This window comes from Oryctolagus cuniculus, chromosome 11 (assembly GCF_051225735.1).
Source record: "Oryctolagus cuniculus isolate XC-2025 breed Fujian yellow rabbit chromosome 11, ASM5122573v1, whole genome shotgun sequence".
Taxonomy (NCBI): domain Eukaryota; kingdom Metazoa; phylum Chordata; class Mammalia; order Lagomorpha; family Leporidae; genus Oryctolagus; species Oryctolagus cuniculus.
Genome location: NC_142877.1, coordinates 97598799 through 97624184, shown reverse-complemented (window position 1 = coordinate 97624184; position 25386 = coordinate 97598799). Strand labels below are relative to the sequence as shown.

General features: G+C 51.6%; 1 protein-coding gene across 5 annotated transcripts in view; it reads left to right on the top strand.

Annotated features, from left to right (window-relative positions):
• Nucleotides 1–25386, top strand: part of TMCC3 (transmembrane and coiled-coil domain family 3) — a 296265-nt gene that overhangs the window by 246950 nt on the left and 23929 nt on the right. The window contains exon 1 of one of the 5 annotated variants that reach the window (XM_089308766.1): nucleotides 1562–1719. The exons of 2 other annotated variants lie outside the window; for them this stretch is intronic. The gene's annotated coding sequence lies outside the window, so the exon portion shown is untranslated. Of the gene's footprint in view, nucleotides 1–1561; nucleotides 1720–8239; nucleotides 8664–25386 lie in introns of those variants that run through there. 2 more of the 5 variants (XM_051845761.3, XM_008256893.5) reach the window with 2 other exon arrangements.

The following is a 25386-nucleotide window of genomic DNA, read 5'->3' as shown; positions in this document are numbered from 1 at the left end:
GGGCCATCACCCACTGCTTTCTCAGGCCATTAGCAGGGGCTGGATCGGAAGAGGAGCAGCTGGGACGTGAACCAGCAGCTATATGGGATGCTGACGTCTCAGGCATTGACTTTACCCGCTACGCCACTCGTGAGTTTGCACGAGAACCGGCAGCTGGTGCTGCCTGCTCCTCCCCTCCTCGGGGCCCAGGGTTGGAAGGCCTTGGGCACTGGAAGCCTCAGGACAGGTGTAAAGGAGGCCCAGGCCGTGCTGTCCTAGGCACTGCCCAGGCATGTACTCCGGATTCTCCGAGCCGGCAGCTGCTGCTGTGTAGATGCAGCAACTGTGAGGGTGGGCGTGGCCAGAACTGGCTCTGCTGCCAGCAAAGAGGGACCCCCCTGCCCGCTTCACAGACCAGCGTCCCCTGCTGCAGAGTCTCTGGAGGAGAATGAGAAGCTGACAACCCCTTGGAGCTCCTGCGGGGCCAGAAACGAATGTCGGCAGAATGAGTGAGTTAGAGGAGCTCCGGCTTTGGGTGCCAGACAGCGTTCCCAGATGGCAGCCGGAGCCCTGCCCTGCAGACCAGAGAGGGAGCTGTCTCCGTGGCCGGGCTCCGTTGGAAGCATCAACCAGCGTCACTTGGGCGTCTCTCAGTAGCCCTGCTCTTAGTCTCAGCAGCTTTTCTCTGCAGCTTGCGTCCAGCCCCACTTGGACAGAACACAGCACTGATTGTATTGTTTAAAATATATCTGTACAGGGAAGTAATGAGCTCTTGGCAAAAACTGAGCATTGTGTGAAATGAATATTGCAATTTGGTAGCTGCTGATTGACACGTGTTTGCTAAACAGCTCTCGGATTTCAGAAAGCTTGCCTGGGAGGGGGAAAAATGGAAGAAATCCTAAGAACATTTCTACCCGCTTAATCAAGTATCGACTTATAAAATCATCTTCTTTGGAAAGTCCTAGCTGAAAAGAAATGTTTTCTTTGTAAACCATTGGCTTCTTTTGGCTCCAGAGTTCGAATTAGCTTAAAACGTCAGTGGACTTAAAAGCGTTGGGTGCTTTTTGGAGCCTCTTGGCCTCACTTTTTTTTTTTTTTATTAAAGGAAGAGCTGGTCTTTTGGTCACTGGGTCTTTTTTTAGACTTGCAGGGAAGTCATAGTAACTGGCTTCAAGTCTCGTTGGGTTCCATGGCAACAGGGGGTTGTGACTTTATTAAAGGAGAGTGGAGCATGCCAAGAAAGATACCAATCAGAGTACAGAAAACGTCTGAGCCGATGACTGTGGTTTTGGACCGTGTGCCCTGGAGCAGGAAGCTTTTTGCAGTCAATCTGAATACCACTAGGTCACGGGGATCAGTGCTTATTTCTAAAAAAAAAATTCCCTCTGTGTCTCTGTTTTTCATCCTCTTTTTTTATTATCTTGGTATATTAAAAAAGTAATATTAAGAATCTAACCGGGGCCAGCATTGTGGTGTAGTGGGTAAAGGTAAAGCCACTGCCTGCAGCACCGGCATCCCATTTGGGCACCAGTTCGTATCCCACCTGTCCACCTCCCATCCAGCTCCCTGCTAATGGCTTGCTAATTAATAGCAGAGGAGGGCCCGAGTGTTTGGGCCCCTGCACCCACGTGAGAGACCTAGATGAAGCTCCTGGCTTTGGCCTGGCCCAGCTCCGGCCATTGAGGCTGTATGGAGGAGTGAACCAGCGGATGGCTGGCCTCTCTCTCTCTTTCAAAATCAGTAAGTAAAAATCTTTTTTAAAAAAAGAGCCTAAGGAGAAGGGTTCTGATTTTAAAGGTGGAAAGAGCTGCAGCACCTTCTTCATGGAACTGATCACAGCTGTGCGTTGGGAGACTGCGTGGGCGGGCCAATTACAGGCAATTAAAACTCACTTGGACTCTCCCTGAATCATAGCTCTCCAGGCTGGGGTGCGGGGCACCGGTACCCCTTGCTGGCTTTAGAGACCCTGGCTCCCCGCCCTGCAGGGGCTGTCCTGTTCTCGCTGCCAGCAGCAGGTGCATGATCTTTGAGTTCTTGTGCTGAAGGTAGTCATCCTGGACCACGAGGCAGCGAGCGCCGGCACCCTGGACTCTTGGGGGCATCTGCTCCACCGGGCTGTAATTGCGGGCGGCCCGGTCTACTTTCCTGTCTCTCCTCATACCCCTCCTATACTGATACTGAAAGTGAAAGAACTCTGTGGGCGGGGTTCACGGGGGTGCAGCCATGCTGGGAGCCAGTGGCACGTTCTGACTGGTGCTCTGGGCACGGGCTGCGTGAGTCACTCTCTTACAGCCCCATCACGGTGAATCAGAAACTTCACAGATACTGGGCCATCCTGATTAAACAGTAACAGGCAGTATTGGTCTAAGAGGAAAGAATGAGCTCATGGGGTTTCTCCCAGCTGTCACGGATCAAGTGTAAATCCCTGGGGAAATGATTTCACTTGCTAAGCCTTGATTTCCTCATCTTGAAGTGAGGAGTTTGACCTGAGCTGTTGCTTGCTAAGCTTTCCTGTTTGTAAGAATAACCTGGGGCACTACACTACTCCGTGAATAACTCTGACTCACTAGGGACTACAGTTGGAGGTTTGGGGCTCCCTCAGCCAGCCCCAGGGTTTGAGACTTTGGGCATAAGAATGGGGTGGAGGCCAGCACCGCGGCTCACTAGGCTAATCCTCCGCCTTGCAGCGCCGGCACACCAGGTTCTAGTCCTGGTCGGGGCACCGGATTCTGTCCCGGTTGCCCCTCTTCCAGGCCAGCTCTCTGCTGTGGCCTGGGAGTGCAGTGGAGGATGGTCCAAGTGCTTGGGCCCTGCACCCCATGGGAGACCAGGAGAGGCACCTGGCTCCTGGCTTTGGATCAGCGCGGTGTGCTGGCCACAGTGGCCATTGGAGGGTGAACCAAAGGAAGACCTTTTTCCCTGTCTCTCTATCTCACTGTCCACTCTGCATGTAAAAAAAAAAAAAAGAAAAAGAAAGAAAGAAAAAGAAAGAAAAAGAAAGAAAGAAAGAAAGAAAGAAAAAGAAAGAAAAAGAAAGAAAAAGAAAGAAAAAGAAAGAAAAAGAAAGAAAAAGAAAGAAAGAAAGAAAGAAAGAAAGAAAGAAAGAAAGAAAGAAAGAAAGAAAGAAAGAAAGAAAGAAAGAAAGAAAGAAAGAAAGAAAGAAAGAAAAAAAAAAACGGGATGAGGGAGAAAGGGGGAGGTGGGATGCAGCTTCCCTCTGGGTTAGGCAGGGCCTGGGCATCCGATGTGCACAGCCTCACCTTGAGAAGCGTTGGCAGGCCGGCGCCGCGGCTCACTAGGCTAATCCTCCGCCTTGTGGCGCCGGCACACTGGGTTCTAGTCCCGGTTGGGGTGCTGGATTCTGTCCCGGTTGCCCCTCTTCCAGGCCAGCTCTCTGCTGTGGCCAGGGAGTGCAGTGGAGGATGGCCCAAGTGCTTGGGCCCTGCACCCCATGGGAGACCAGGAGAAGTACCTGGCTCCTGCCATCGTATCAGCGCGGTGCACTGGTCGCTGGAGGGTGAACCAATGGCAAAGGAAGACCTTTCTCTCTGTCTCTCTCTCTCACTGTCCACTCTGCCTGTCAAAAAAAAAAAAAAAAAAAAAAAAAAAAAAAAAAAGAGAGAAGCATTGGCCCAGGCCGCCAGAGCTCCCTTCCTGCCCCGGAGAGCTCCCCCACCATCTCCCCATCACCTCCTCACGTGAGCCGGAGGAGTCGCATCGAGGGGAGGGTTTGCTTTTCCACCTCCCGCCCACCCCACCCCTGCGCTAACTCTGAGCCCCTCTCAGTGTTTGAAAATCGTGGGAGTAGTTCCTAGAATTCTCTGCATGGTGGTGTTTCCTTTGGGTGAGACAGGGTTAGCTAAGCATGGTCCGTCCTCGCGTGCACGAGGCAGCGCCAGCCACATCTGAGTCACCTGGGGAGCCGACTAGAAATGCGTAGATTGGATTCTGGACCCGAAGATCCAGTACCATCTACGAAGGGCCAGGCATCAGTCTTTTATTTATCTTTAACCTGAAAAGTTTGTTCCTTTTTTTTTTCTTTCATTTTACGGTGTGAGGCAAAACCTTACAAACCTCACCCTAATTTCCTGGGTAAAACTAACTTTAGAACTAAACACATATTCGGAACAAGGAAGCCACTTAGATTATAGGACGAGAGCCCTGGAGAGAAACACCCCGATCTTCCTAGAAGCTGAGTTCAGCCAGTAGATGATTAACTGTGAAAGCAGACACTCTATAACTGTGTCTGCTGGGTAGTTTCTGTTCGTGTCCAGTTTTTCTGTTTGCTGTTTAACAGAGGTTAAATAACATTGTTAAATAAGTATGTAGTAGGTCAGCTGCCTACATCTGAATCATGGAGGTTCACTCTTCTCCCCATTAACCAATGTAACTTAAGAAGTACAAGTTCACAGGGAAGAAAAACCCCGTAGCATTCAAGATGAAAGGCGAAGTCCGTCTCTCTGGGGGCTTGCTTCTCTCTCTCATCCTTCTCCCCAGAAAATGTGATGTTTCCCGGGCATCCCTACAGAAATGGCCTCCGCACACAGTCTGAATACAGGTTATGTAAGCAGTCACGTATTGACACACAGGCAGGTTAAGTTCCTTCCAGGATGAGTTTGCCCCTCTATTGGCCTGGTGCTTCCCTCTACTGTATTGAAGCCCTGAAACCTTACGTGGATGGAGTTGTCGGTACCTGTTACGTGAGGAGAGATGGGAGCATTGTCCTTCGAGTGTGTGCCCGATTTGCTGGCGAGATCTTCCTGTAGAAGGCTGCCCAGGGCCGGCGCCGCGGCTCACTAGGCTAATCCTCCGCCTAGCGGCGCCGGCACACCGGGTTCTAGTCCCGGTCGGGGCGCCGGATTCTGTCCCGGTTGCCCCTCTTCCAGGCCAGCCCTCTGCTGTGGCCAGGGAGTGCAGTGGAGGATGGCCCAGGTGCTTGGGCCCTGCACCCCATGGGAGACCAGGAAAAGCACCTGGCTCCTGGCTCCTGCCATCGGATCAGCGCGGTGCGCCGGCCGCAGCGCGCCGGCCGCGGCGGCCATTGGAGGGTGAACCAACGGCAAAGGAAGACCTTTCTCTCTGTCTCTCTCTCTCTCACTGTCCACTCTGCCTGTCAAAAAAATAAATAAATAAAAAAATAAATAAATAAATAAATAAATAAAAAAAAAAAAGAAGGCTGCCCAGCTCAGCCGAGGCTGGTGCCGAGGCCAGCAGCTGCCCTCCCTGCCGCCTCAGACCCGCCGAAGGGCCGCTGGTGGAGGAGTTAAAGGGGCTTATCCTGAGCCGATGAAGACCAGGGGCGGCAGGGAGCAGAGGCTCGGGAATGGCTTATGGCACATAGCTGACTCGGAATTTGCAAGGGGAGTGTGTGTGTTGGGGGTGGGGGTGGCGTCCTGTGAGGTTGCAGATGCTGAACTGGGTTCTGAAGGGAGTAAGACAGCCCTGGGCAGCATGAATGTGACGGTGAGAGGCTCGTGCTCTGGATTACGGGGAACTCTGCCTGGATGTGCCCTGCCCCTTTAGCCAAAGCCAAGTGCATTGAGGGGTAAAGGGTTCAAGTGATGAGAAGCTCTTCATGCTAATCACCTCCGATGTGACTGGTGGCGGTGTCAGGCTCACCCGTGTCCGTGTGCTGGATTGCGTCCTGCTCGTGTCCTGCTCAGACCGCATCTCCCGGGTACCTGAGGGATAGCTAACACACACCACGAGCCTGGTGGCCTGGTGGTGGGGGCACTGCTGGCTACACGGCACCTGCCGTCTCCCCAGGTGGCTGGATGAGACGGAGAGGATTCTGTAGAGAGGTACAGAGTTGGTATTGGCGTTGGAGTGGTTCAGGGCTGGCAAGGCAGGGGAGAATTGGGTCTGGGAGAAGCTTGGGGTAGAGGGATGGTGGGCATACTGTGAGCGTAAAGGGAGACACCGTGGTCCGGGGAACCCCGGGAGCAGCCAGAAGCTCCCGTGAGGAGCAAGCTCTTGCGCAGCTCCTGGGGCCCACAGCGCCCCCGCGGACCGGTCGTGCCTGCGCCACCTGTGTCAGGCGCGGCCAGGCTGAAGACAGCCAGGGACCAGAGAAATCCCAGAGACCGTTAGCTCTGCATCGCCTCGTCCTCTGCGGTTTTCCTAAGGCTTTCAGTGAGCCAAACGATTAGTGAGAACGACAGTCACACACTAGAAAGGCGGTCATGGGAACAGGTGAGGCCAATGAGAGCCCAGACTCGCAAAGCTGGAAGGAAGAGCAGCAGGCTTGGCCACGTGGAGCTGGAGTGCTTACGTCTTAGTGATCAGCCTGCTTACTCCCGTCTCTTCTTGGAGATGCTTGTGCACTTCGAACAGGGTTTCACTGTAAACCTTGCAAGTCAGAAACGCACTGGTGACACCTGAGCTCTGAGCACCCCAGCCCCACTACGCATGGCGTGGCCACCAGAGAGGGAGTGCTGACCATACAGCCTAGCCCAGGAGAAGGATCAAAATTGACGGACACTTTCTTAGTGTGGATGGCCTTCATGCCGTGGCAGAGTTAAGAAATTTAAGTAGAGGCGCTGGCGCTGTGGCGTAGCAGGTAAGGCCACCACCTGCAGTGCCGGCATCCCATATGGGCACCGGTTCAAGACCCGGCTGCTCTACTTCTGATCCAGCTCTCTGCTATGGCCTGGGAAAGCAGTGGAAGGCGGCCCAAGTCCTTGGGCCCCTGTGCCTGCGTGGGAGGCCTGGAGGAAGCTCCTGGCTCCCGGCTTTGGATCAGTGCAGCTCCGGCCATTGCGGCACTTTGAGGACTGAACCAGTGGATGGAAGACATCCCCCGCCCCCCCGCCACCTCTCTTTCTCTCTGTGTGTAACTCTTCCTTTCAAATAAATAAATAAATCTTGAAAAAAAAAAAATCAACACCACTGAACCCAGAGGAATTCTGAGATCTTTGGGCACTTGTTACTGCATGTCAACGGCAGGAAACTCCTGGTCCCTAGACCTTCCTGGCCCGAGTTTTTCAGGACTTGTAGCAGTTCAAATATGTGAGAGTCTGTGCATACACGGAAGGCCGAGAGGGATTTAAAGGTGAGTGACGGGCAGCAAGCAGCCTTGTGATGTGCTGCACGGGTTCCGAGCTTAGGCTAGTGTAAAACAAAGCAGCGTATGATCTCAAAAGGGCAGGAGGAAGACGGTAAATATCTTCTGTCTGTCATGACAGTGGGGGTCTGTGCTGAATTCCCCCCAGGAGGAATTTGCTTACATGAGACTGGAGTCTGAAAAAAAAAAAAAGCTAATTGACCTGCCCGAGGTCGTAGCACTGCCAGGAGCCGGAGCAGGGGTTTGATCAGCTCTGGCTGACCCCATCGTCTCGCTCAGATGCCCACAGAGCACTGTTGCTGGTGGGCTCTGCCGCCCTCTCTCAGCCCGTCTCCTGCTGAGTGGTCGGCAGGACATCTGCGCTTCGATGGCCCTCCCACAGGAAGCTCAGGCCCTCGTGTCTGCAGCCAAGTCCTGCTCCCGCCTGTCTCTGGCGGCTCATCTCCTCAGCCACCAGCAGGAATGGGACGGACGTGGGGTTTTCCTTGAGTTCCCCCTTCACCCCAGATCCAACTGCCATGGAGTCGCTACCCCTATCCTAGATGCTGTTCTCTCTGCTCTCACTACCTCCTGTATGTGGCCTTCAGAAACCCCTGCCTTAGGTTGCCACAGCAGGCTGCAGTCTGCTGCCCTGAAAGGCATTTTCCATCCTACTCTCTCAGAACTGGGCTGCAACGGGTCTGATCCCCGCTAATCCCGTTAGCAGCTGCCAAGTGAGCTGTGGGATGAAATCCACACCCCGGCATGATGTGATCGCGGTGGGGGCATTCAAGGTCCAATCGCTGTGTGCTCTCCCTGCCTCTCGCTGGATCTCCCAGACTCTCCCCTGCCCCCCGACTGATTGACTCAGAACTCAGTTTACCTCCGAGTCTCTCCCGTCCTCCCGTCTTTGTCTCAAGGGCCCCCTCAGCACCAAGTACCTCCTCTCCTGGTTATCAGCGCTGTGATTGTTTCTGTCCCTGGCCGCCAGCCTGGGAGGGGGCTGTGCCCTTTTGCCTCTCCAGCACGGCTCCCTGTGCCTGACACACAGAGGCACCCAGCGAGTGTCTGCCTCTGGATGAATCAACAGAAGAGAGGAGGGCCCCCTACTCTGCTCACCGCCTGGGAGCTGCGTCCCTTCCCTGGGAGCCAGCTGCTCGCTCTGCCTTCATCCATTATGGGTGCTCCCTGTGCTCAGCCCTCTGCCTTTCTGTGTGCTGTGTGCGGCCAGGGTGTGTGGAGCTGATCCTGTTTCCTCACCGGTAACCCCGGAGGACCAGACTGAATGTCCATTCTCTGCCAGAGTGGTGCCTCTCCCTGGGCTCTGTTCTGGCAGCCGCCCTGCGGAGACTCAGAATGTCTGTGCCTCCTGCCGCAGCACAAAGAGCCCGTTTGTAGGGCAGGCTGCTGAATACGGCGCATTATGGCCAGCAGTCAGAGTGGGTCCAGGGCGTGGAGTTTCTCTGAGACAAGCACAGGAATGCCCTGAGATATGAGCAGTCTGCACAGTGCAGGGTGAGTCATGTGGCAGGTGCTGGCGGCAGGATCTGGTCTGCCTTCCCCGCCGACCCAGTTGCCTCCCGGCTGGAGGGGAGCTGGCTGCCGGTCCCGCTCTGCTCCCTGAAGTGTCGTGGGGTGTCGGGTAGGTCCCCCTCCAGCCAGCGTGCGTGTGTGCATGCGTGTGTACGTGTTGTAGAGCTCTGTGGTAATTCATATCCTGGGAGACGGCTTGAGGGAAATGCAAATTATGTTTTGTGCTCTTGATAACTATCTTTGTGATCGCTCAGTGGGTATCTAGGAGTTTCAGCTGCCCAAATGCCGCGTATATCACCGAACTCTCTTCTTGGTTGGTCTTTTTTAGGAATGTGAATCTGAGGTGAGTGAGTGAAGAGCTGGGTAAATATCAGGGCTCGAGTGTGCCGGCTGCCGGCTGGGAGCGAGCCAGCGCTCCTCCCACTTCCCCGGCACGGCACACCGGGAGGCTCTCGGGGGTCTTACCGGGCTCAGAGTTGGGATCTAACTTTGTACATCAACATCTGGTCTCTTGACAAGTGGCGGTCCGTTCCCTGGGAACTCAAGGCTCCCTAAACTTGACTCTGGGTGAGGCTGCCTGCCATTGTCAGCCCAGCACGGGAAGAAGGGCGTGGTGGCTGCCTCCGAGAGCCGTGGCGTGTGCCTTGGAGCTGGCCGTCCTGGGACACCCCACAGGGGGCTGTGGGTTGGGGGAAGGCTCCATTTCACATGGCTCCTGCCCGTGGGAGCTGCTGGTTCATGGGGAATCTGTTTTCACTTTGTGGCTGTGTCACAGAAGGCTTCTGTGTGTTGCTGTAAATAAGTATTTTCTTTATTCCGTGGACATTACAATATTTGCCACATATATTAATTCAGGCTCTTTTCTCCTGGTTTTTCTGTGTCAAAGGTTTGTCTACAGTGTCACTTAGGAGGACCTGTTGTGGGTAACTGTCTCCAGTCTTTTTTTTTTTTTTTAAGACGTTTATTTGAAAGGCAGAGGGAAAGGGAGAGACAGATCTTCCATCCTCTGGTTCACTCCCAAAATGGCTGCAGCAGCTAGGACTGGGACAGGCTGAAGCCAGGAGTTTTCTTCCTTGTCTCCCACATGCATGGCAGGGGCCCAAGCACTTTGACCGTCTTCCGCTGCTTTCCTAAGTGCATTAACGGGGAGCTGGATCAGAAATGGAGCGGCCGAGACACAAACCGGTGTGCATATGGCCAGCGACTTCAAACACAACCTGGGGCCCCTGTCCCCAGTCTTTAGAAACCAGAACAGCTTCGGGCAGGGGAGGGAACGGCCAGCGGGGATAACTTGTTCCTGATTGTCTGATCTTTGATCCCTTGCTTCTTGGAGGTTACTCCTGAGAGCACAGCTTTCTGGAGCTTCATGGCATTGGCATTGTGATGCGGCAGTTGACGGAAGGAAAGGGAGAATGGCTCCCCAGGCTCCTAGAACCCTGCGTGTCCAACAGCACCAGCTGCCTCCTGGGAAAGGGGCCCTGTGGCCAGCGCGCCCCACGTGCCGTGCTCTAGAAGCCCTCCCAGCGCCCTAGGCTCTCCCGGCCGGTCCTTCTCCCTCGTTCCTCTCCCCCAGCCAGCTTAGGGCTAGAGGGTTGTTGATGCTGCTGTGTGGGGTAGGGGTTGGGAGAATGTGGAGCTTCGTCTCCACTGCGTGCTTCACGTTCCTGGGTGTGAACCAGCGAGGGTGAGGATCCAGGAAGATGGAGCCCATTGTGCAGGTAGCCTGACGGCCTTTGAGAAAAATCACAGTTTAAGTAGAGCCTGAACTTTAGATTTTGACATTATTACCCGGAGAGCTAGGCATAGTGCCAGAAACGGAGCAATAGTATTGAAAGATGTTACTCGTTCTACACCTTAACACAAACACACATTCGTGAAACAAACAATGTTTGTCTCCGGAGTCCCAGTCCTAGTCCAGAGATAACTACCATCCAGCAGTCGTAAGATAGCCTTCTAGCAATTGCCATGCAGAGAGTACGCTTGTCTCCACCTGCAGTAAGCCTCCCACCCCACTTCGGAAGCACGGATGCGCCGGCACCGTGGGCACGGCTCTGCACCGTGGCTTTTCTCTTAGCAGCTTGGCTTGGGTCGCTTCCCACAGTGGCCCGTTCGTATCCCTTCTCCATTTTGGTGCTCCATTGTTTGCCGTTGTGCTGTGACTTTTTAAAGTGGCTCCTTACTGATGGGTGTCTGTGCTGCTTTCGGAACTGGGAAGGAAAGGTGGTGCTGTTGCAGGGAGCAGGAGACTCCTGTGCGGGAAGCAGCAGAGGGGAGCCAGGAAGGAGCAGAAGGCTTGTAAATACTCTGCTCTCGATTTCCGTTTTTGCTTTAAAAGATTGGTTTTCATTTATTTGAAAGGCACAGTGACACAAAGGAAGAGACAGAGGTCTTCCATCTGCTGGCTCACTCCTGAAATGGCCGCACTGGCCAGGGCCGGGCCAGGCTGCAGCCAGGAGTCTAGAACGCCATCTGGATCTCCCACACGGGTGGCAGGGGCCCAAGTGCTTGGGCCATTGGCTGCTGCCTTTACCGCGGCATTAGCAGGGAACTGGACCAGAAGCCGAGCAGCCAGGGCTGGAACTGGCGCTCTGTAAGGGATGTCAGCGTAGCACACGGTGGCTTAACTTGCTGCACCACAGCGTGGGCCCCTCCTTTGCTGTTTTAAATCTCTTTGATTGATTGATTGATTGATTGTCTTTTGAGTGCTTTGAGAACCATACGGAAGCTCGAATGGGCAGCCCTACTGCCATGACAGTGGAGAAGGAAATTGTGTGAAACTTAAAAATCTGGAAAAGGAATGATGAGGGATCTTTAAAATTTCATGGAGAGTGTGTGTGATGAAACACTGCATGGATTTCACAACTGTGTCGCACCAAAATAGATCTTTCGATTTCATTTTCCATATGACTGTGTGTATGCTGTATTTACAACCTAGTGGTAAAGAATTGGGAATTTGCAGTTCTCGTCTTTCCCACCGCTGGCTCAGATCCTCCCTGTGGCAACTGGACTATTGTAATAACCCGACTAGCAAACCTTCTTGTGATAACCCATGTGTTTGGAAGTAGGAGAGTTTCATTACACAGAGATCACCATTGCAGTTGTTACCAGAGAAGCAAAGGGTCCTTGTCTTTGTGCAAGAAAGAATTCAGGCGTGAGAGAGCAATGAAAAGCGACAAAGCAAGGTGTATTAGGGTAGGGACATCTGTAAGAACGGATGGGCACCTCTCCAGACAGAACCTGAGAGAGTGCGTAGTTCACATTTAAGCTGGGTTCTTAAGGGGATGGGTCTTGCCTTCCTGCCTTTTCTCTCCCCTCTCCTTCTCAAAGGACTTGTTGGGTGTAAATACGAAAAATTCCTTTCTGAGTTTTTCCCCCTGAAGTTACCATACAGGGGAAGCTTGGCTGGCATCGCTCCGCCTTAGAGGAAGGATGTTTATCAGGCCAGGTAGAAGGGGCAGGACTCCCGGAAGGTCATCAGGATCCGGGCGGGACTTTGAAGTGCAAGATGCTGGGCTTCTGGAGCTTCCGCAGCAGGTGCTGGTCTTCAGGCCTTTCTCATATGCACATAAGCTCAATTTCTGACTTCCTACCTAACACAATGATACAAGGGTTCTGCAGAAAGTTTGTGTAAAAATAGAATTACGAGATAAATGAAGGGCTGGTGTTGTGCAGTGAGTTAAGCCGCCTGTGACACCAGCATCCCATATGAGTGCTGGTTCGAGTCCCAGCTGCTCTACTTCCAGTCCAGCTTCCTGCTAATGTAGGCGCTGCTGCTGCAGCCTCCCAGTCGTGAGGGCACGGACATGTGGCTCAGTCTTGGCCAAAGGGACCAAGGGGGAAATCTGCTAAGGAGCTTCTGGAAAATGTGTCCACCCTAATAAAATATGAAAGAAGACAAGCATTCTCATCTGCAGCCAGAGTGTCTGCATGTGAGCCCTGGAGCCCCACAGCTCTGTGGCCTGCCTGGGGGAACAGGCAAGTGTCCTGAGGGAAGTGCGAGGAGAACGGAAGGGCTCGGCCCTTGGATATCTGTAAACCACCAAGTCAGCCCTGCCCTCTGAAGCCTTATATTGCTTTAGCCCTGGTGCCCTCGCTATTGAATTTTCTTTTATCCAGTTACTGAAGTTATCCTATTTGATAGAGACTTTTAGCCACAGGAAGTGGTTTCAAAGTAGCAAGACAACTCACTATAAGGAGAGTGGAATGCCTGCTGTATACAGCAGATATATGAGCACCTAGGGCTGTAAAAAAAAAACAAACGAACGCTATGGCATAACGGGTTAAGCTGCCTCCTGCGATATCAGCATCCCATATGAGCACTGGTTCAAGTCCTGGCTGCTTCACTTCCAAAAGCAGCGGAAGATGACCCAGGTGCTTGGGCCCCTGCACCCATGTGGGAGACCCAGATGAAGCTCCTGGCTTTGGCCTGGCCCAGCCCTGGCCGTTGCAGCTATTTGAGGGAATGAACCATTGGAACCAAGGAAGATCCCTCTCTCTCTACCCCTCACCCTGTCTCTGTAACTCTGCCTTTAAAATAAATCTTAAAAAAAAAAAAAAAAAAAAAAGTAGTGGAACGAGGTGGTAAAGGATTTAGTGCAACAGGAGGGACTTGGTGAGAGCAGCAGGAGTTCTGAGTAAGTGCTGCTTACTAGTATGGGGTAGGGGTGGGGAAGAGGCCATCAAAAGGACTTTGTGTGGGAGGCGGGAAACTGAGCCAGGCTCTGCAGGAGCCCTAAGGTGTGGGTGATGTGGAGAGTTGGAGATGGTATTCCAGGAAGCCCGGAGACTCCAAAAAGAACACAAGCTGTGGAATCTCGCCTGGGTTCAGACCCTGCCTTGTCCCTACCTTGGTGGTGACCTTGCCAAGTTCCTTTGTTTGCTACACTAAGCAGAGCTTGCAGAATTGGGGTGAGGACTAGAGACAAAACGTGTCCAACATCTGTCACGCTGACAGGTGCACAGCTGGCCCCGAGTAGATGGTGAGAGTGCAAGCATGTGGCGACTGCTGCGTGCTGGGTGGGTGGGGGTGGAGCTGGGGGAAGCTCATTGACAGGGCCCTGGCATGCTGTGCCTGCTCTGGGGGAGGCCCACCGGCTCCAGCTAAGTGGTGTAGGTCGCGGAGTTCAGAGCACAGAACCTGGTTTGGGTCAAGACATGGAGGACCCTTGACTTCTGGCTTGAGGAATTTAAACCTCATCCTGTAGACAGACCTCTGTGGTAAGCGTTGAGGGGGGCAGCTTGGAGGCCAGGGTGAGAAGGTGGTGGCAGGGGGCCGGCTGTACGGTGTGGAAGACCGAGACCAGGCAGGTGGCAGGCGCTGGAGAGCAAGGAAAGGCCAGAGAGCAGAGTGTCAGCAGAGAAAAGAGACAGCGAGGGTTGTGTGGGAGACAGGGGAGCCGGGGGACTTGGCCACCGTCCTGCAGGCTGAACCAGCAGCTGTCAGTTAGCAAGTGACATCCAAACCAGATTTGTGATGCTTTAAGGTAACACACCCTAGGCCAGGGGAAGGACAGTTGGAAAGATTCATTGAAAATTTGGATGCAAGAGGCTATATAAGTGGAAAATAAGTGATGGTGCCCAAATATGCTTTTTGTTTAATTTTTGCCTAATTATGCCTGTCAGTCTTCCTCTCTTTTTCTGTTTGTCTACAAAGCTCAGCTCCGCTGACGGATGTGCCTCGTAGGAAGCACTTGCCCCTGATGGGATAGGCTTGAACTTTAGGGCCAGCCCTCGGCTCTGAAGCATATATTCACTTGGTGCTGACTGTGTGTTTATGGAGGATGAAAAGCCATTAAGCAGTGTCTCCCTGACACAGGATGGTACTTCCAGATGGTTTTACAGTGGCCTTATTAATAAAACACCAGTCATAAAACATCTAAAGCAATAAATGACATCAGAGGCATCCAGGATACAGATCAAGGAGTTTTGGTTCATCAAGTTCAGGGTAACGTCTTGGGCTGATGTTGGTGAGTTGTGAACAGATGGTCCTCTAGTGTTTGGAAATACTGAATAGGTTTGGGGGACGGAGTTGCATTAATGAAGTGCCCCACATCTTGTGTTACGTAGTTAGCAGCCCAGCGTCGATGCCTCCCTGGACCGTCTTCTATCTCTCCAGCCCCTTTTCCCCTTTGGCTATTCTAATTCGGTTTTTTATTTTCAGGTGGAATTGGAGTCAGGACCTAGTTAGGCAGGAGAGGTGGGTGTGCAGTGGGCTGTCCTGCACTTAGAAGAATCTGGGATGCCTTCTGCACCTAGGGCTGAGAGGGAAGAAGCTGTGACTGGCTACCAGTACTGAGGAATTTCTCCTCCAGTCCACAAATACTTGGCAGACACAGCTGTCTCCTTCAGGGACGTCATCTTTAACCCCTGCCTTTCCTTTCATCCAAGGTGAGGATGCTCCCTGTGTAATTTGCCGAGCTCTGAGATGAACACTGAGGCTGCAGTAATAATCGGAGTTTGCTTAGTATTTTAGGTCTCCACGAGAGAAATGAGGGGGTGTCGTGAATGACCACCACGTGTGTATGAGGCAGAATGCTAGATTTTCCATCATGAGATAGATAACGCCTTTTTTTTTTTTTTTTTTAAGGTGAGAACTCAGCTATCCTTAGCTGCAAATGGTGATTTTAAAAATAGGAGGGAGACTTGTGTGGCATAGCGGGTTAAGCTACTGCCTGCAATGCCAGCATCCCATATGGACACCAGTTTAAGTACTGGCTGCTGCACTTTTGATTTAGCTCCCTGCTAATGCTTTTTGGAAAGCAGTGTAGGTCAGCCCAAGTGCTTGGGCTCCTGCACCCACATAGGAGACCCAGAAGAAGCTCTGGCTTCATTCCGGCCCATCCCCAGCCATTGTGGCCATTTGAAATGGAGTGAACCAGAGATGTAAGATCTCTGTCTCTCCCTCTCTCTGTAACTCTGCCTTTCACGTAAATAAATACATCTTTAAAAAAATAGGAGGGGCTGGCACTGTGGCGCAGTGGGTCAAAAGCCTTGGACTGCAATGCTGGCAACCCACATGGGCGCCAGTTCAAGTCCCAGCTGCTCCACTTCTGACCCAGCTCTCTGCTGTGGCCTGGGAAAGCAGTAGAAGATGGCCCAAGTCCTTGGGCCCTTGCACCCACGTGGGAGACCTGGAAGAAGCTTCTGGCTCCTGACTTTGGATCGTTGCAGCTCCAGCATTGCAGCCATCTGGGGAGTGAACCAGCGGATGGAAGACACCTCTCTCTCTCTCTCTCTGCCTCTGCCTCTCTGTAACTCTGCCTTTCAAATAAATAAATAAATCTTAGGGAAAAAAATAGAAGGGCCAGTCATCTGATCCCTGCATCTGAATCAGTGTTGGTGTGCAGTGGAGTGACAGTGGATAGGCAGATACTGTCCACATCATTCAGACTCATTAGTGTCTCATTCTTGATGGGACCAAATCCGAAATCCCCACACACTAGAGAGTCACAGCGCTGTATGTTTAGAAGTGTAAGAATCTACACAGTGTCTGTGTTCAAGATGGAATTGAATTGGTTCTTCTTGACATTACAGCTTCTTTATTTCTCGGCTTTTGAGGACTATGATAAAACATCCCCCACCCCACCCCAGAGTGGTCTGCAGAGCCTGGTGCAGGCCACATTCCTCGGCCCCATGAGTCCTGCTTTTAAACATACTCGCCCTGCACCTCCTTTTCTGTTCCAGCCCTCAGTCACACCCTGATTTAGAACGACCCACTTCATCATTCTCCAGCCACTTGGCGTTTCTGAAATAATCTGCTTCCTGCCTCTGCAGCCACGTTTGTGCTCCCTGCTTACAGGTTCTCACCACTGACATTGCACCTGCTGCTCTGGGTGCAGCTTCCTGGAAGCCGTCTCACCCAAGCCCCAGGTGGCGGGCTCGCGTCTGTGTCCCCTGCAGCGCTGGCTGCACTCCTCTGCACTCATGGCGTCCTGGGTGTGTTCAGGCCCAGAGAGAGGACTCCCTGGGCAGAGCTCGTCACATTTTTCTTTGTGACTCCACTGCACACTGGCTGGCTCTCAGAAGATGCCCAGAAAGAAACATTTTCCAAGTGGAAATTCTGTGTTTTGGTAGGCCTGCGTTGGAACTCCAGTTAATTCCATCAGCTGTCATGTAGACAATTTGGGCTACATGTACTACATAGATTTCTACCATTTGTTATTTGCTTGCTTGCAAAATGTGGGTTGAATACCCCTTCCCTGAAATGTTTGGGACCAAAAGTGTCCCAGGGTTTTGGAGTTTTGGAGTTTTTTTGTTTTTTGGATTTCAGAATATTTGCACATTCTTTACCAATTGAGCACCCCTGGTCTGAATATCTGAGATCCAAAATTCTAAACTTGATGAGCATCATGTTAGCACTCAAAAAAATGGAGATTTCAAAGCATTTTTGATCTTTGGGTTAGGGATACTCAGACTGTATAACAAAAACATTTATGAGATAATTTATCATCATAAAAGGTTTTTTTAAAGATTTATTTATTTATTTCAAAGGCAGACTTAGAGATCATGCATCCACTAGTTCACTCCCCAAGTGGCTGCAACAGCCAAGGCTGGGCCAGGCTGAAGCCAGGAACCAAGAGCTTCTTCCGGGTCTCCCTGCTGGGTGCAGGGGCTCAAGCACTTGGGCCATCACCTGCTACTTTCCCAGGTGCACTAGCAGGGAGCTGGATCAGAAGTGGAGCATCCAGGACTCTAACTGGCACCCATATGGAATGCCAGATCATGGCTTAACCCACGGTGCCCTGGCACTGGCCCTATCACAAAAGTTATTATTTTTTATTATTTTTATTTATTTTATTTATTTGACAGATAGTGAGAGAAAGAGACAGAGAGAAAGGTTTTCCTTCCATTGGTTCACCCCCCAAAATGGCCACTACGGCCGGTGCTGCGCCATCTGAAGCCAGGAGCCAGGTGCTTCCTCCTGGTCTCCCTGCAGGTGCAGGGCCCAAGCACTTGGGCCATCCTCTACTGCCCTCCTGGGCCACAGCATAGAGCTGGACTGGAAGAGGAGCAAATGGGACTAGAACCCGGCGCCCATATGGGATGCTGGTGTCGCAGGCGAAGGATTAAATAAGTGAACCACAGCGCCGGCCCCCTATCACAAGTTTTAAAAACTTAAAAAATGTTAGGGAGCTGGAAAAAATACCATACAGATGGACATGCTAATGAAATTAAAGGTTCTGGCCAGCGCCGCGGCTCAATAGGCTAATCCTCCACCTTGCGGCGCTGGCACACCGGGTTCTAGTCCCGGTCGGGGCGCTGGATTCTGTCCCGGTTGCCCCTCTTCCAGTCCAGTCCTCTGCTATGGCCCGGAAGTGCAGTGGAGGATGGCCCAAGTGCTTGGGCCCTGCACCCCATGGGAGACTAGGAGAAGCACCTGGCTCCTGCCTTCGGATCAGCGTGGTGCACCAGCCGCAGCACGCCGGTCGCGGTGGCCATTGGAGGGTGAACCAATGGCAAAAGGAAGACCTTTCTCTCTGTCTGTCTCTCTCACTGTCCACTCTGCCTGTCAAAAAAAAAAAAAAAAGAAATTAAAGGTTCTTCCCTAGTTAATTGAACAGTGTGAGTACTGCATGTTAAATCAGCATTTCGTAATTGAGCAGTTGTAATAGTAGTTTGGACAACTCCTACATTTTCATTATCTTTGTATTTTGGTTTTTGACTTGTGATTTACGGTAAAGTGCACACATACATACCGATTGTAGGTTTGGATGCTTTTGAGGTGTGCACTCAAATTCACATCAGTGCTGTCAGCGCCCCAGGGCTCCCTGGTGCCATCTCCTGGTGACTTGTTCTCCCTACTCCTGTTCCCACACAAGGGTAACCCCCAGTCTCACCTCCCAGCCTCCCGTGCATTGTGTGTGTGGGTTTTTTTTCGTTATTATTACACACATGAGATGAGTCTGTGTTGTGTGTTAACAGTTCTTCATTCCTTTTACTTGTTGCATATGGTTTTTAATGTGTTTTTGCTGACTTTTCATGTTGGTGAGTAATAATTACTCAGTTTACACTTGTGGATGTGTGCTGATAATTTATCTTATTAACAAGACTGGTGGCATTCTGTGCAGGGCTGCAAGCCTTTCTCAGTTCAGCCACCTCGTTCTCCCAGTGATCTCGGGTCTGCAGGGTTACCTGGCACCCAGGTTCCCTGATGGATGAGGTTCAGGTGTATTCCTGGGGTCAGTCTTGGCCTTATGGATGACAGTAGTGCACAGGAAAGCTGTCTTTGGAATTGAGAAGTTCAGCAGCTAGATTTCAATGGCCCTTATACAGCACGAGTTTCAGTGACAGGATCTAGAAGTTTCATTCCCTCATCTGGAACATTTCCATACTAGCATCAGTTGGGGGCAGCATTCCTGACCTTGTTCATGGGAGTAATTTTTTTTTTAAGATTTATTTATTTGAGAGGCAGAGTTACAGGTTTTCCACCCTCTGGTTCACTCCCCAAATGGCCACAATGGCTGGAGCTGGGCCAATTTGAAGCCAGGGGTTTCCTCCAGGTCTTCCCATGTAGGTGCAGGGGCCCAAGCACTTGGGCCATCCTCTACTGCTTTTCCAAGACATTAGCAGGAAGCTGGATCAGAAGAGCAGCAGCCAGGACAGGAACTGGCGCCCAAATGATATGCCAGTGCCGCAGGCAGAGTCTTAACTTACTACGCCACAGCGCCAGCCCAGAAGTTATTCTTTGATTAAACCCAGCTCTGACAGAGAAGGAATGGGAGAGCATGAGCAGTGCACCTGTTGTGGCGTTTTCAGTTTGTCCTGCGTGTAGTCCTTTGAAAGCCCCGATGAAAACCACAGGATTATTCTTAGGATGGGAAGTCTTCAAGTCAAGTCTGATTCTGTGATTGCTGCAAGTAAAAAGCTAGTCCTTAATCTCACACCTGCCTGCCAAGGCCATGACAGCTCAGAGGAAGGATTTCAAGGAGAGATTAGTGGACTCACAGCAGTGGAAAACTAAATCCTTTATTGACCCACTCACTGGCCAGGGAAAAACCACAGAGCATTCTTCAGAACGTTAGAACCTCCTTAGCTGCAATTAGCAAACACAGAGACAAACCATGGCTCTTTTTCCTAATTATGCGGTACTGCTTTTCAAACAGGATTGAAGCCCACTAGTTGGTCATGAAATAAAGAGTAACAACTATTATTGTACATTTCACACGGGCACGCAGCAGAACGTGCTGCAGAAGCTCACCTGCCTTCTCCAGGTTCAGCAATTCGGAGCTTTCATGTTTGCTGCATGGGTGTGACTGTTGGAGGCGGGGTTTCTGTTTCAGAGTAGTCAGATGCAACCCTCACTTTGTTTCTGTTGTGTATCTGCAAACAAGGACTTTTTCTGCTTAGTAAAGTTGAAGTTGTCTAACAAAATTAAAATGTGCAGTTGTCCAGGTAGCTATTCTTAAAAACTGAGTTACATAGCATGTAGTAAAGAAAGTGTTTTACCAAACTTGTGTTTTGGTTACTCGTGTGTGTATGCATGCATATACATGCAAATATAGGTAAAGATGTATTTCTTCCTGTGGGCTCGTTCCGAATATGGAATCTACCACGTGAGAGCATAGTAAAATGGTTCCATAAATAGGCATTTGCTACAACTAGGACTGAGCTGAGTGTTGTATGGTGCTTAAAGCAATGCATTCAGAAACCTAAAAATCTAACAAGGAAGAGAAGTGAAGTCAGGGCCCACTCAGCAGCATCAATAAGAGCCAAAATGGCTCAGGCGGGAGGGGAAGTGCTTTAGGAAGGCCTGGTGGAAGAGAGCCTGCAGGCTGTGGGTGAGACAGGCCTTGGAGACACGGTGTCCAGAAGGCAGCGGTAGAGGGTTGTCGTGTGGTGGACTCTGGTGCTTAGATCTGCAGGAAGGAGGGAGGCAGCGGATCACTGGAGTAGAAAAGCCTGTCCAGGGTTCAGGTACAGCAGGAGGAGGAGCCCAGCGCCCTTGGAGAGGGAGAGCTGTGCCAGGTCTTGAGCAGTGTTGGAATGAGATAGAAGAGGAAACAGCAGTGGTCATTTTGCCTAGTGGTTAAGGTACCGGTTAGGAGGATGCCCACATCCCACATCGGAGCACCTGGGTTCGATTCCTGGCTTCTGCCCCTGACCCCAGTGCTGGCCCTGGGAGCCAGGGTGTTGCTTCAAGCAATGTGGGAGACTCAGAGCTGGCACTGCTGGCTCCAGCCCCTGGCCATTGCAGGGATTTGGAGAGTGAACCAGTAGGTAGGAGCTCTGTCTCTGAAATAAGTAGATATGTGGTTTTTTTTAAGTGCAAGTTTAGAAGGTTGCTGTGATGACTTTCTGGGGACTGGGTTGACGCAGACACACATGGAAAGCACGGACACCTGGTTGCGCCCTTGCCCTTTGTGAAGGTGAGATGGGAAGTGGTGGGGATCTGGATTCAGGAAGATGTCCTTGTAGCAAGGAAGGGCCCTCGGAGAGAGACTCCTAGACGAAGAAATGGCAAAACTGAGCGACCGTTTTGAAAAAGGGAAGGAACGAGAACCCAGGTGAAAGATGTTTGTCTTTAGGGTCTTAGTTCAGGGTCCCTGTTTTACTGAAAGTAACAACTGAGAAGACTGCCAGTATTTATTATAAAAACAGTAACTATTGGGATTCGTAAGTTGTAGGCATTGGGGGTGTCGCACCCTTTGAAGAGTCAGATTGACTTGCTCAGATATGAGGTAAGGCTCTGTAAAGCAGTGTCTTATGCTTTGGGGTACGTGACCAAGAAATAATCATGGCCGGCGCCGCGGCTCACTAGGCTAATCCTCCACCTTGCGGCGCCAGCACACCGGGTTCTAGTCCCGGTCAGGGCGCCGGATTCTGTCCCGGTTGCCCCTCTTCCAGGCCAGCTCTCTGCTGTGGCCAAGGAGTGCAGTGGAGGATGGCCCAAGTGCTTGGGCCCTGCACCCCATGGGAGACCAGGATAAGTACCTGGCTCCTGCCATCGGATTAGCACAGTGCACCGGCTGCAGCGCGCCAGCCGCGGTGGCCATTGGAGGGTGAACCAACGGCAAAAGGAAGACCTTTCTCTCTGTCTCTCTCTCTCACTGTCCACTCTGCCTGTCCAGGAAAAAAAAAAAAAGAATCATAAACACATTGTCCTTCCTGCTGAGGTTGGAGGGCCCTCGCTCGTCTCATGTTCAGGCCCTGGCACACCTGCTCCACCAGACACAGCAGTGGTGATTGGTTCCCCCGCCTCGGCCAGCCAGGCCACGCACGGCCTTGACTTGTCTGCCCCCATGTCTTTGCACATGCTGAGCCCTCTGCTGGGACCTGGACTTGATCCTTATGGGACCTTCTGTTATGAATTTGAAGACTGTTTGTCATGCTCCACCCCCGCTTCTGCAAGATGCGTGCACAAGCAAATTCCATGGATGTTGGGGCGGCGGAGGCAGTAACGAGCTTCTGCTGGAACTGCTTAATCACGACAGTGGCAGCATCGCTGGTCTGGGCTCTGGAGTGTGCTGCGGCTCCCAGGTCTCCCGGGATGTAAGGCTTAATAAGCGATCGCCAACACTTAAGCACTTACTCCATGAAGGCTCTGCTCCAAACGCTTCCCAAGCACGGCTCCCTGGGGAGCACGTACAGCTGTCCTCATTTTGCAGCTGAAGAAATGAAGGGCAGAGGAAACAACGTGCCCGAGGTGGTATCATGAACATGCAGAGCTGGGGTTTGAACCTAGGCTGTCTGGCTCTGGGATCTGGGCCTTTCACCACCAACTTATGCTACCCCCAGGAGGTAACCTCTGCTTCGGACACGTGGCTGTGGAATCGGAGCTTTCCGACCAAGTCCGGGGTGCCTGGTAGCTGTAGGTGTTGTGAGTGGGCCCTGGCGGGCTGTGCCCTCTGTCGTGGAAATCCAGTCCATCCCAGTACAGACGTGGCTCTCAGATGGTCAGCATAGAGCATTTGTCTTAAAAAGCACAAGTCACCATTCCTTTTACTTTCTCGTGATCCCACACACACACACCCCCACCCAAGTTTACAAAGCAGTATGTTGCTGGAGCACACTTCTCTGCCTAAAACATGAATCTTGGGTGCCTTTAGACTGCCGTGGGCCGCTTACCAACATCTGGAGAGCAGAGGATTTAATGAACATGCTGGGGCTGTTGCCAGAGGAAGGAGCTTGTATGGCGATGAGAATCATTATTAGCAGTTAAAACCGAAGCAACCTACATTTCTCATTACGCAACGTATCTGGGGATTTAAGCTAGTTTCTTTTCTTATTAATGTCAGATTGAAAACGGCTTTAGTAATTGCCCTGGCACCAAGGCCTGTTTAAAGCAAAGCGTTCTGTGTTTGCTTCTCTATCGCGTGTGTTCTGCCTTTGGAATATTTAATAGGAATGCAATGATTTAAGTAAGCTAAATAAAGTTTGTGGGCTTAAGGGGTTTTGAAAAACATGTATGTGTCTAATCGATGATTTGGTATATTCAGTAGGCTCTTAAGGGTAGAATATTCTTGGAGACCGGTAGCTGGAATCACAGCACTGCCACTTACTAACTTCGTGACTCCAGATAAATCCCTTAGTCCTCTCATTTGTGAAGTGGGGGTAATTAAATTCTAATTGCATATTCTTGAAAGGAAAAATTAAATCGTGTACACAAAGCATTTGGAAAAATATTTGCAGGGCGGAAGTTTGGCTCCATGGTTAGGATGCTGCGTGGGACACCCACTCCCGTTTTGGAGTGCCTGAGTTGCATTCCTGGTTCTGTTTCTGATTACAGCTTCCTGGCTGTGTGGACCCTGGGGGGGCTGCAGGTGTTGGGTGAAGTGCTTGGGTGCTTGCCTCCCACTTCAGAGACCTGGATCGAGTTCCCGACTACTGGCGTTAGTTTGGCCTTGCCTTGTCTGTTGTGAGAATTTGAGGCGTGAGCCAGTGGAAGATACCTCTGTGTCTCTGCCTTGCAAATAAATAAATCATTTTTTTTCCTAAAAAGAACATGAGTTAAAAGTCCTTAAAATTTTGGTGGTGTCTCTTTTTCTAATAGATCCAAACGGTCTCGCCAAGATCTGTCCACTCTTGGGCCCTTCCTCTTGGATTCTGCCTTGGTTTTTCAAACAAGCCACTGTCCCCGGGGACTCTGGAGGGTGTAAATGGACGCCTTTATTGTTGTGTTCATGTTCAGTGCAGTTATGATTTCCTAAGGGACAAGAAACTGCATTGATCAGTTTTGTTATTGGCAGTCAACAGTTGTGTATCTTTATAGGGTTCCGTGTGATGCCTTGGGAGCATTTGCACGTTGTGTGTTGATCAGCCCGAGGAACATAGGCTATAGGCTATCCACAGTCCTCAACATCTATCACTTACTGGCAGTGAGCGCATTGCTAGCTATTTTGAATTATATGATACAATGCTGTTCACTGTAACCATCCTACTGGGCAGTATAGCACAAGAACTTTGTCCTCCCTGGCTATGCCAGCCCATGAGCAGTCTCCATCCCTCCCCCCAACCTGTTTTTATTTTTTATTTTTGACTGGTAGAGTTACAGACAGTGAGAGGGAGGAGAGAGAGAGAGAAGTCTTCCTTCTCCTGGTTCACTCCCCAAACGGCCTCAGCGGCCAGAGCTGTGCCAGTCCGAAGCCAGGAGCCAGGAGCTTCTTCCGGGTCTCCCACATGGCTACAAGGGCCCAAGCACTTGGGCCATCTTCTGCTGCTGCTTTCCCAGGCCATAGCAGCTAGATTGGAAGAGGAGCAGCCGGGACTAGAACCGGTGCCCATATGGGATGCCGGCGCCGCAGGCTGAGAAGTAGCCCACTGTGCCAGAACGCCGGCCTCCCATCCCCATCCCTTTTCCCACCGTGACCACTCTTCTTCTCTCTAGTTCTGTGTGCTTAGCATTTTTAATTCCACAGACAAGTGGCATCGTGTGGTATTTGTCTTTCTGTGTCTGGCTGATTGCACTGAACATTACGACCTCAGGTCCATCCATGTTGCCACAGCATTTGACAGTCTTGCTGGCGCATTCATTTTTCATTTCATGCAAAACCAGCCTTTCTTCCTTATGCCATCCCCAGTAGTGAATCGAGTCAAAATATACGGGTGTGTCTGGGGCAGCAGGCCTCTGGGCTCTCTGTGACAATCAGGATGGTGCCCACAGGGAAAATGTCACCTGGGAGGAAGGGCACACACCTGCCTGTTAGGTACATTGTGGACCCTAGTATTGATCATTTGGTAGCTGGCAGCCTGTGTTGTGCTTGGAGCAGCAGAGAGCCATGAGGCACACCAGCTTCCTGAGTCTTTGACCTCTCACATGAATCAAAAGCAGTGACCAGCTCAGGTCCAGTTGGTCTCGACAGCCGCCCAGCACAGCCTCAGCTGCAGGTTCTCCCGCGTCTCATGGCAAGCAGCTGAGCAGGGGGAAGCAGGTGGGACAACTGGCTGCCCCAGTTGGCTGTGTGTCAACCACTGACTCACGCGGCAGGCACCACGGGCCCGGGGAGGAGGGAGCAGGGCGCAGACACGGGTGGCGTGTTAGGGGAACCTCCTCTGCAGGGAGCCGCCAGGCAGTGGGAGAGCAAATGTTGTTCAGATCCTTATCCTGCCCAGCAGAATAAGCACTGAAAAGCGGCCAGAGGCAAACTGGGGGGAGAATACCCAGGAAGCAGGCAGTGCCAGTGGGGCGTGGGGTAGGGCTTGGAGGAAGAGACCCTCTTTGAATTGGCCCTTGAAAGGGAAGCTGGGCAGGAGGCTCTGCTGGGGTGAGGAGCGCGGCAAGAGGAAAGTGCATGAGGTGTTCGGAGTGGCTGGCTAATGAGCCAGGTGGCATAAGATGATGGCTGAAAGTTGGACCTTGGTACACATCTTGGCTCTGTCATATTCTTTTTTTTTTT